This window comes from Ranitomeya imitator, chromosome 4 (assembly GCF_032444005.1).
Source record: "Ranitomeya imitator isolate aRanImi1 chromosome 4, aRanImi1.pri, whole genome shotgun sequence".
Lineage (NCBI taxonomy): Eukaryota > Metazoa > Chordata > Amphibia > Anura > Dendrobatidae > Ranitomeya > Ranitomeya imitator.
In genome coordinates, this window is record NC_091285.1 from 123812705 (window position 1) to 123825173 (window position 12469).

Here is a 12469-nt window from a genome sequence, read left to right on the forward strand (position 1 = left end):
ATAGCAAATAGATGAATGGCTGCACTCAATTGTACTAAAGCAAGGGAATGTGTGATACATGAAATGTGATTAGCATAATGGCTTGTGATATCTATGAAAAAACACATGAGATGCTTAGCACAAAATTTGGCCAATTTGGCCTATAAATGCAGGCTTTATCATGATATTAGCCAGAGGTAAGTGTTCACACTAGGCGGTCAGGTCAGGGACCTATCCGATCCATGAGATTACCTTGACGTTGATGGATGGGCTCACATTTTTTGGCCAAATTTAGCATCACCATCCTTCTTTCAGCATTCTGAAAACCTCTCTGCTCACAATTAAAGAGGATGCATTGTAGGCAGAGCATGAGGACATGGAGCATCGACCCATACAGGGGGATTACTCAGCTCAGCCTCATATCTACTCAATGTAGATTGGTAGTCACTGAGGATGAGGAGGAGGAGAACAGGGGCAACTTTCATGTGCTATGGATGGTACTGTAAACACAGCTGGTCAGTCGTCCTGTTGGTGAGGACACGGACGTCTTTCCTGTTAGCAGTCTGGCACGCATGGCTGACTTTATGTTGCTCTGCTTTTCACGTGACCCTCTCATTATAAAAATTTTGGGTGACACTCATTACTAGTGTTGAGCGATACCGTCCGATACTTGAAAGTATCGGTATCGGATAGTATCGGCCGATACCCGAAAAATATCGGATATCGCCGATACCGATATCCGATACCAATACAAGTCAATGGGACATCAAGTATCGGAATGTATCCTCATGGATCCCAGGGTCTGAAGGAGAGGAAACTCTCCTTCAGGCCCTGGGATCCATATTAAAGTGTAAAATAAAGAATTAAAATAAAAAATATTGTTATATTCACCTCTCCGGCGGCCCCTGGACATCAGCGGGAGGATCCGGCGTCCGGCACGGCTTCTTTCTTCAAAATGCGCGCCTTCAGGACCTGTGGAATGACGTCCCGGCTTCTGATTGGTCGCGTGCCGCCCATGTGACCGCCACGCGACCAATCAGAAGCCGCGACGTCATTCCTCAGGTCCTAGAAGGCGCTCATTCTAGGACTTTAGCTGAGGAATGACGTCGCGGCTTCTGATTGGTCGCGTGGCGGTCACATGGGCGGCACGCGACCAATCAGAAGCCGGGACGTCATTCCACAGGTCCTAGAAGGCGCTCATTCTAGGACTTTAGCTGAGGAATGACGTCGCGGCTTCTGATTGGTCGCGTGGCGGTCACATGGGCGGCACGCGACCAATCAGAAGCCGGGACGTCATTCCACAGGTCCTAAAGGCGCGCATTTTGAAGAAAGAAGCCGTGCCGGACGCCGGATCCTCCCGCTGATGTCCAGGGGCCGCCGGAGAGGTGAATATAACAATATTTTTTATTTTAATTCTTTATTTTACACTTCCGATACCGATACCCGATATCACAAAAATATCGGATCTCGGTATCGGAATTCCGATACCGCAAGTATCGGCCGATACCCGATACTTGCGGTATCGGAATGCTCAACACTACTCATTACTGGTTGGTGACACTTCTAGACCCATGCTACAAGAAGAACTTTCAATCTCTTCTACCAGAGGCAGAGAGGTGTACTAAAATGGTGTAGTACCAGAGGGCCCTTGTAGAGGAATTTCTTAGAAAATTCCCATGTGAGAACGCTGGCAGCAGACATCAGAGTTTGTTGTACAACCAAGGAGTCCAAGTTCTGGGACAGTTTTCTCCGACCTTCCCATCGTAACGGCACAGAGGCAAGGGGTGCTGTCACAAGAAGTGCAATGTTTTGGAAGATGGTGAGGGAGTACATTGCAGATCGTACAAACATCCTCCGTGATTCCTCTGTGCCTTTTAATTATTAGGTATCCAAGCTGGACATGTGGCATGCACTGGCTCTCTACGCCTTGGAGGTCCTGGCCTTCCCTGCTGCTAGCATTCTGTCAGAGCGGGGTTTTTTTGCCGCAGGTGGAATTATAACAGATAAATGCATCCTCTTCTCAACTGAAAATGCTGACAGGCTGACTCTTATAAAAATGAACAAGGGCTGTATTGGGAAAGACTTCTGTACACCACCAAGTGGAAACAGCAAAACATAACCTCAAATACATTCTCTCTTTTGGGGCGGTGTATTTTCATGCACCTCTTCACAATCACACATGGATATAGGCATCCAGATTTGGTCTGTTTGCTGTTATCCTCCTTTTTAGCCTCATCCTCATCATCCAGAACCACTAGATGACCAGGGTGAATGTGCTCTGTACTGCTATAGGCCGATGCATTTTGGGCAAGGGGGCTGTGATGGCACTATTTTAATTTGTAAAAACAGGATCCCACATTGGGGAATTGGGCATGACATTACATTGGGCCTACTTCTTTATTCTGTCTCCTGCAATGTGTCCTTTAACTGCCACTAGATCACTATGGTGAATGTGCTCTGTATGGTACATTTTGTGCAAGGGGACTGTGATGGCACTATTTTATTTTGTAAAAAAAGCAACCCACATTGGGGAATTAGGCATGAATTGGGAATTGGGCACACACCACGTGGCCAGCTAGGGTTTTTAAATTTTACAATGACATTTCCAAGTGAACATATTTGTAGTGGTTGAAAGCAATGTTAAAGTTGAAAAACGCTTCAAAAACGTTGCATCTGAACTAAGCCTAAGTGGGGAGGAAATTTTCATTCTGGGGTTAATAATTTGGCCTTACAGGCAAGCCATTAACCTGCAAAGAATGTACCTCAACTTATTTCCCAGCAAAACCCATTTTGGTTTTGATTTAGTGTGTTTTTGGTGGCACTGGGAAAAGTGGCATGAATCCCGGAAAAAATTGTTTAAAGCTGTGAACTAGGTGTCAGGAATGCTTCCAGGGGCAATCCCCATGATGCTCCTGTGTCATTTGAGCAGTATTTCCATCATTTTCAGATGTTTTTAGACCTTAAAAGAACGCCCGGGGGGATCGCGGTAAAAATACTTGGGTCTCCCATAGACTTACATTGGTACCCGAGTATTCCAATCTGCTCGACCTGAGCAACGATCACCCACACATTTTACTGCTCGCTCATCACTAGTAGTTTATTTTCCTAGTTCTGCATCCAAAAGGTCTGCAGTTTATTGTAGAATTTTTGTAATTTTTGCTCTGTGTCTTCTGTGTTTTCCCCAGACTTTCAAATTGACCTTGGACTTTACTCTTTATGCTGTAGCAGACATGCAAAAGTTGATTCCTTAATCTCCGTAATCTCTCAGAAGTCCTGAGACAAAGGTTTTGTGCATAATGGGTATTGTAGGTATGAAGAATTGGGTTTGTAATCCAGAGTCCTTTCGGTATTAGATTCTCATTTTTGCACGTAGATAGGAAAAAAAATGTCGCTGTCCATTTCAGCGATTTCTCATTTCAGTGATGGAGGCTGAAGAGGAGGAGGAGATGCAGGAGCTGTAGACTGTGGGGGCAACCCTGATTGATGTAGGCTCCGCAATCCTTGGCGTGGGAAGGATGTGTTCCATCCCAAGGGCCTACCGGGTCCCGGCTTCCACTATGTTAACCCAGTGTGCCGTCAGTGAGATGTACCGTCCCTGCCCACAAGCACTTCTCCACGTGTCCGTGGTTAGGTGGAATTTTCCTGTAACAGCATTGTTGAGGGCACGGGTAATGTTGTGGGACATGTGCTTTTGTAATGCCATTACGGGTAACAGGAGAAATAGTGGAGACTGGGGAGCGAGTACCTTGGAACGGCCGCTGCCATCAAGTTGCAGAAAGCTTCTGTTAGGGCTAGCGGAACGCACCAAATACTAAGACAGATAGAGTATGGTGCGTTCGCAGCCCGGGGTCCACCGTGCAGAGATGGAACCTGCTGCCAAGTAACGACGGACTATATGGCGGTACTCATAAGTATACACACGTGGGTTAAACTTCACCCAGGGTGAAGGAAGTGATCCTGTTGCGTCACAGGATCGTGGTACCGCACATAGAGCGCGAGCAAGTAGTCAGCGAACTCAACCCCAACTAGGATTGAAGTCCGATTAGACCCTTGCTGGCACAACACCACAACTGGGTGTGTAAGGAAGCTAAATAACAATATTAGGGCACAAGAGTGCATGCGGTGCCGCACTGACGAACGCCAATAACCACCCAGGCTTGGGTAAGGAAAGCACAGAGGAAGTGCACGGCGCCGTACTGGCGGTCACAGCAACTGGACGCGGAAATGTGTGATTCGTGCTGTAGGATAAGTCGGGCGCTAGATATCAACCATACACCTTCCGCGAACAGACATTCAATAGGGAAGGGGTATCCAAGGACGACTTGCACTCACAACAAACACACGTATGCAAATGTACACTAGCGCATGGCCGTGCGGTCATGCGCAGTTTATATAGTTGCAGCACAGGAAGTGGCCACAGAAACTTTGCCCTTCCAAGACCTGCCAAGAGGACCAATGGAATGTGCTGCAGGGCCTGAGCACATGACCCTCGATCTCCAACGGGAGATCTTGCCCTGGGCATGCTCAGTGTGTGCAGACAAGGACTTAGTCCCAGAGAAGTCTGCTCGCTGCTGACCAGCACTGGCTTTAATGGCAGAAGCTGAAGAAGCAGCAGTAACTCTCAGTACAGAGTGAGACCGAGCAAGACGCTGGGACCGACGTCCCTGCTGAGCAGACTCCACTGCGGCTGGGTAAGAATGGGAGACCGCAGCGGAGATGGCTCGAGATTCCCCCTGTGCAGAAGCGGGAACTCGAGACCTAACAGCTTCTGTATCAATGTGCCTAAAAGGCAACATTTCGAGCACAAGCAGATGAGAAATGTGAGAACTGTGGCATGTGGGGAGTGGCTGCGTAATTCTGCTTGCATTCCAATGACTGTGGTATAGGCAACTGAAGGCTGTGCTGGGACAAGAACGTGGATGGGCTTGATGATGTGCTGGTCAACTGTGGGTAACAACAGGTGCAGGGCATGAGGCATCTTCATATGCACTGTGGACTGGGGTTTGACTTCTATGCAAAGCAGTGGAAGAAGCAGTCGTGTCACCTGCACAGTGTTCCTGGAGCCTGGGGTTCAGCCCAGAAAGCCAGGTGCTTTGCTGCCAAGTGCCTGCTCCTGCTGGTGGAGGACAGGCTGGAAGTTTTGCTACCCCTGTTGATACGGGCATGGCAGGTGCTGCAAATGGCCTGTTTGGGGTTATCGGTAGTGTCTTTAAAAAATAACCACTCTCTGGGAGATCTAACAGTAGGGATGGCAACTTCCATCATTTTTGTGTTACGGGGAATGGATGCAGGCCTTCTGTCTGCGGCCCCATCCTGCCTCTTCCTGACTTCCTGACCTGATTGGGGTGCTATGCCTCCCTCCTCATGTGTGCTGCTGTTGTCGCACTGCATGTTCTCCTGCCAGGTTGGGTCAGATACTATGTCATCCACCACCTCATCTTCCACATTTGCACCCTGCTCCTCCTCTTGACTTTCTGGAAATTGTGTCTATTCATTGTCCACCTCTTGTGACACTTTCCCACCATCGCCTTCGTGTGACCGTGGCTGCTCAAATCTTTGGCCATTGCTACATGCGATCTCATCTTGCCCCATTTCAAGTTGACCAGCCGAAAGTCCAGAATCTTTTAAGGGAAAAGTGAACAGCTCTTCGGAGTGTCCAAGTGTGGGATCAGTTTTCTCAGGGCACTCCGCATGGTGGGAGGAAGGAGGCTCAGGGTGAATAATATATGGTCCACACTCACGGCTACTCAGACTTGACCGTGTGGAAGACGTGATGGTGATGGTAGCTAAGTGACTGGAAGCATTATACGCGATCCAACCAACAACTTTTTCACACTGCCCTGGCTTCAATAGTGGTGTGCTGCGGTCCGCTAGAAACTGGGACAGAAAGGTCGAGCGAGAAAAAGTGGGTCTTTGTTGTGGCCCACTTTCAGCTTAAAAAACGATAAAGCTTACACCATTATTTACCAAAAATGATTACTCTAGAACATTGAAAATGCATAACTGCCTTAGAAAATAGGAAAAAAGTGCTATATAATGTACACATGAAATATTTATCTGTGAAATTTGCTATGAAAAAGGAAGGTACTTCTCTCATAAATTGACCAATGTATGTGAGCTCAATTGCCACGTCAAGGTGCCCTTCATAATTGGGTCCCTGTCCTGTTTTGTCCCCTCTCCTGGGCAAAAAATCCTACCATTTATGGGTCAGGAGTGGACCAGCTAACTACTTAAAATCACCTCTGACTATTGGGAGAGGGAGTGCACATGTCCAAAAAGGCTTAATACAAATAGAGAACAAGACCAGCACATCCAAGCTAAGATGAACAGGCGCCAACCAAAAAACATATAAGGTGAAAAACTATAAAGGTTGCACCATTATTTACCTAGAATGATTACTCTAGAACATAGAAAATGCATTACTGCCATAGAGAATAGGAAAAAAGTGCTATATAATGTACACATGAAATATTTATCTGCAAAATATGCTATGAAAAAAAGAAGGTACTTTGCGCATAAATTGGCCAATGTATGTGAGCCCAATTGCCATGTCAAGGCGTCCTTCATAAGTGGGTCCCTGTCCTGTTTTGTCACCTCTCCTGAGCAAAAAAGCCTACAATTTATTGGTCAGGACTGGACCAACTAACTATAGTATAGTTTTGTATAGTACTATAGTACCAAAAAAGTCAGAATTTTCTGCTCACTCACATCTGATGCCTGGGACAAAAACATTTTTTTTTTAAATTGTTAGATTTTCAAGCTCTTAAATTCAAATGACCTGGATGTTGTCTGCAGTGTGACCAAGCAAATAAATGTAGAAAAAAGGGGGATATGGATTGCTTTGTAATGAAATTAGCAGGCATAAGGTGCAAAAAAAAAAATCATTGCCACGGATACCTGCAGCTACGTATATATAAAATACACAGCAGCAGACAGTAATTTTTGATGTATGCAGTGAGATCTATATACTCACATACAGTGCCTGTATGCCTTGCACTGATGTGGATACGTGCACATAGATTCCCCTGCCTGACTAGAGCTGCAATCTATGTGCCCCACGAATTAGGCCTGAAAAGGACTGATAGTTTATCAGGACTTGTGGATTGAACACTAGAAGACCCAGACTAACTAATAAAAGTAAGAATCTGACCCTATCTCAGCAGCAGCTCTCCCTACACTAGCTGAGTCCGGAGCAGAATGCGACGAGCAGGGTGGCACCAGGTCTCTTATAGACCTGATGATGCTGTGTGGCCCACCAATTACTGTAATACCACAACAAAGATGGCTGCGGTATTACAGTGCATGGCAGACAATCCCTGCATGTTGATTGGTGCTCTAAAAAGCACCAAAATTAAAAGGAGGAGACCCAATGTGAGGACTTAACTAGAGAGGCAATAGGGTGGACCCACTGGACCATGACAATGATCCTCCCAGGGTCGAGCAGACCAGATGGACCACACCCTATACAGGGAGCATTAGGGGCAGACCCGAGGGAGACTATCGCCACGGCAACTGGTAAGCAAGGACGGACAAGAAGGATACCTAATGGAGAAGGTTAAAACTGACGGAGGGGCAGAAACAAGGTAGGAATGAAAAACAGACTGTATGTAAAATGGTAAGGAGGGAGAACATGGACTGGAAAGAGACACACGGAAACACAGACTGAATGGAGGGTAAGGACTGACGGGCTGGACACAGGAACACGGGAAAGGCAAAGGACACAGGCAGGCAAGACTCTGGGGAACCAAACAGGATGGAGAACACGGACTGGATCTAGGAGAGAACAAAGGAGAGGAACAATATTAGAGAAAGTGTATGACAATGGAAAGCGGCCGGAGGAGGAAACTACAGGGAGAAACGCTGGCAAGGTGTGGGGCCAGAATCACTTGGAAGAAACAAATGAGCATCAGGCATGGCAAAGCGGAGGAGGCAGAGTAATAAGGCCAGCGCTGTGTAGTATTTCCAGGTTGGAGTCCTCCAGGGAGATAGAGAGGACAGGAGGGAGAAACCAGGGCAGACCCAGAAGTGTGCGCGCGCAGCGCTGAACCCAGAGCGCGTGCGCACCCGATGAGAGGCAGAACAGCTGCGGAGGCCGGGGAAGGGTAAGTATGGCAGGACTTGGGGAGCAGCAGCGGCGGCGATGTGACAGTATCCCTCTCCTTACGCCTCCCTTGTTTTAGGCTGGAAAGACACCTAGCTAAAATTTGAGGAGCCTGGATATTTTCCCGGGGCTCCCAGGATCTCTCCTCAGGACCAAAACCCTTCCAATCGACTAAAAGCATAGTCCTTCCTCTCAACTTTTTCATGGCAAGGATGTCCTTAACTTCAAAAACATCATCGGCTGAAACAGGCTGAGGGGAATGAACAGTAGAGGCATGGAACTGATTGAGAACAACTGGCTTCAGGAGAGAAACGTGAAAAGAATTAGGGATACGGAGAGAGGCGGGTAACTTCAGCTTGTAAGAGACATTATTGATGCGGGCCAAAACCTCGAAAGGCCCAATATACCAAGGACCCAACTTATACGAAGGGATCTTAAGGTGAACAAATTTGGAAGATACCCACACCTTATCATCAGGATGATATAGAGGGGAATCAAGGTGCTTTTTATCCGCATGGCTCTTCATCCTATCCCATGCTAGTTCGAGAGCGGACTTGGTCTCCTACCAGATCCTGGAGAACTCTCTAGACATAAGATCAGCCGCTGGCACACCAGAGACAGGAGGAACCGGTAGAGGTAGACCAGGATGTTGTTTGTAGATGATAAAGAATGGAGACTTAGTAGAAGCTTCGCTGGTATGATTGTTATACGCAAATTCAGCTCACGGGAGTAAGTCTGACCAATCTTTCTTATGAGCATTGAAGAAATGATGGAGATAAGTCACCAGAATCTGATTTGTACGCTCCACCTGACTGTTGGTCTGCGGATGGTAGGCAGAAGAGAAGTCAAGCGAAATATCCATAAACTTACAGAGAGCTTTCCAGAATCGAGGGGTGAACTCCTCTGTCAGAAACAATATGTTGGGGTAGGCCATGAATACGATAAATATGGTGGATAAAGGTTTTTGCCAACTCAGGTGCTGAAGGTAAGGCAGGAAGAGCGATGAAATGAGCCATCTTAGAGAATCGATCCACGACCAAGTTCAATATCCTCTTTATCTCCTGACTGCTGCGTGTCAATAACCCCGTCCTTCTCGTCCTCCTCCATTTGTTCCTCGGCTCCTGCACCTTCACAAACAGTTTGTCTAGTATGATGAGATGAGCGAATATTTCAATGTTCGATTTGGATTACGTTCACTGAATTTGCAATATTCGCTAATTAATTTGTCAAATATTTGCCGAACATTACCGAATACCATTCACGTCAATGGGAGGCAAAAACAAACGCATGCACAATACCTTAGAATAGCAATAAATTCTGCCAAAACAAATCAAATTAGGGACAGACACCAGGAAAGTGGCCTCAATTCACACACAGTACAAATTGCAGCATGGAACAGCAGCAATCAGCCAGGCATAAGGTATCGGGTCTGTAACAGCATTTGAAGCTTTCCAATGAATGTCACAGTAAGACGAGGTGGGTGAGGGATTGGTGTTTTGCCCCTTTACCGACAGCCCTGACACCACATGCAACACCTCTACCCGCATTCATGCTGAGCCACACTCAGGTGACACAAATATCAGTTTTCTAGACTATCATTGTCAGAAAAAATTAAGGATAGTAACACAGGTAATTGAGTACAAGGAAGTGGAGGCCTGCTGGTCGTGGAGGCCTGACGGTCTCGGAGGCCTACTGCTACAGGCAACACGCATGAAGAAGACCTAACCAGTGTTATATTTCCCAAAATTATTGGCTGACACCACCAAAGAGGCATCAATTTCACCATAGTAGAAATAGTCTATTAGTGACCGACAGGTCTTTCACTACACCCAATGCAGCAGATGGACAGCCTACAAGGAGTGTTCATATTTAATGAGCACCTTACACCACAGAAATGGCATCAATTTCACCACAGTAGAAATAGTCTAATAGGGACCGAGAGATCTTCCTCGACACCCAATCCAGCAGATGTACACTCAACCATGAGTGTCCACATTTCCAAAAATTTTTGGCAGACACCACCAAAGTGGCATCGATTTCACCACAGTAGAAATAGTAGAATTGGGACTGACAGGTCTTTCACTACACCCAATACAGCAGATGGATGCCCAACTTGGAGTGTTCACATTTTACATAATGAGGTTCTGACACCACCAAAGTGGAATAACTTTCATGGGAATAGAAATAGTGTAATTAGGACTGACAAGTCTTCCACTACAGCTAACACAGCAGATGTAGATCAACCATGACTTTTCACATTTCCACAAATTTGAGTTAACATCCACAGCAGCAGCAGCCACAGAAGCGACACTAAAGATATCATAGAGTGCAGTTATGTGATATAATGAATCACACAAAAAAATGCAATATCACCCAGTTTGTACAGTCTGCGATTATGGTCCAAAAGTCCTTTGAGAAATGAAAGTCCTTAATGAAAGTTAGACGGTCAACACTTTCTGGGAACAGCCGTATGTGCTTATCCATCAGGACACCACCAGCAGCGCTGAAGACACATTATGAGAGAACGTTGGCTGCTGGACAGGATAAAACCTCCAAGGCATGTGAGGCAAGCTCAGGCCACTTTTCCATTTTGGAAGACTAAAATGTGAAAGGGTCCAAACCCTCCCTGATGAAAAAAGTGTCAAAGGACTTACAGAAATTGATTCTTCCACTTCCACCACTGCTGCTAAAAATGTTTTGCTTTGAAGAATTGACAGGCGAAGGTTGTAAATCTTCAGCTGCGATGTAAACTGTGTGCATCACTGCTGTATTGTGGAAATGCTCTGTTAAAGTTATAAAAAAGCTTGTTTCGATCCTCCGGTATTCGCAGGTCCCTTTCTAGGGTGGGAATCATCTGGCAAAATGTGGTTTTATAACGTGGATCCAATAAAGTGGTCAGCATTATTCCTAATCATTACTATATGGGGAACATGTTGCAGATAGTGCATCAAGAAGACACTCATATGTCGGACCCTACTATGAGGTCCGAGCCCATGCTGTGTTGTTGGCTGGGTAACAATGAGGCTCATTTCATCTGTCCCCTCGCCAACCCCAAACAGCAGAGGGGAGAATTATCCTCTTCATCCGGCAGTTGCTCGCCCATCACCTCTTCCTCCTCCATTTGTTCCTCGGATCTTGCACCTTCGATAACAGTTTGTCTGTTATCATCACCAGCCCCAGTCGATCGCAGTAATTCACCCTCCTTTGTCACCTGCCTGTGTGATGACAGTCTTGAACTTTGAGACAATGTCATCCCTTCCGTAGCCTCCTCTGCTTCCTCCTCTTTTTCTGGGGCCACCATCTCCTCCCGTGGGATATTCAAAGTCTGCTCTAGCATGTAAATGACAGGAATAGAGATGCTGATGACAGCATCATCAGCGCTTACCATCTTAGTAGCCATTTCAAAACTGTGCAGAAGGGTGCAGGGGTCCTTAATCTGTGCCCACGCTGTAAACGTGATATGTGCCACCTCCGTACTGCGTTGGGCCAGGCTATACAACATGACATACTACATCAGGGCTTGTTGCTGCTATCACAGTTGCTGCAACATTTGCAGAGTGGAATTTCACTTTGTCGGCACAAATGAAATGGACAAAGACCTCTGTACCGATGCAAGTCAATGAGCAGAGGAGTGCGAACGGCGGAAATGAGCACACAGCTTACATGCTTTCTGGAGCAGGTCACCCAGGTCAGGTTAGTGGCTGAGAAAATTCTGTACCACCAGGTTGAGGATGTGAACCATGCAAGGCATGTGTGTGAGCTTGCCTCACAGGGCCGCCAGTAGGTTCACACCATTATTAGACATGGAATTCCCTGGATACAGATTCAGTGGAGATTAGAGTTGAGCGACTTTTACTATTTTAGGATCGAGTCAGGTTTCGCGAAACCCGACTTTTTCAAAAGTCGTGTCGGGTGAAATTTGCCGATTATTGCGAAAAGTTGGGGGCCGACTGAAACACGAAACCCAATGCAAGTCAATGGGGAATCAAAATCGGCAGTGAGTGGAGGACAGGAAAACATCTACAGTGCCCATTTTAATGCCAAAAACATCAATTCTTATTTCTTCAGCTTGTCAATCTTAATTTACTTTATAATAATAGTTAGGCATTGAAAACTGGGGGTCATTTGGCTAAAGTTGTGAGGGGTAGGGCTGGCTCAAGATTTTCGTGGGCCCAGGAAACGTGGAATACGTCACGGCGGTGGAGCAGGGAGAGGTAAGTATTTTAACTTTGCAAGTGCTGTGATCCTGAGCAAGCAGGGGGGGCCCACTCGTTGGCACTGGCACAGGGCACCTCATAGTACGGCGGTGTGTTTGACGGCGGGTAGCACCTCCCACTGCCAGAGACACTTTTGCGTACTATGAGGGGCCCTGTGTCAGTGATGTCGCCA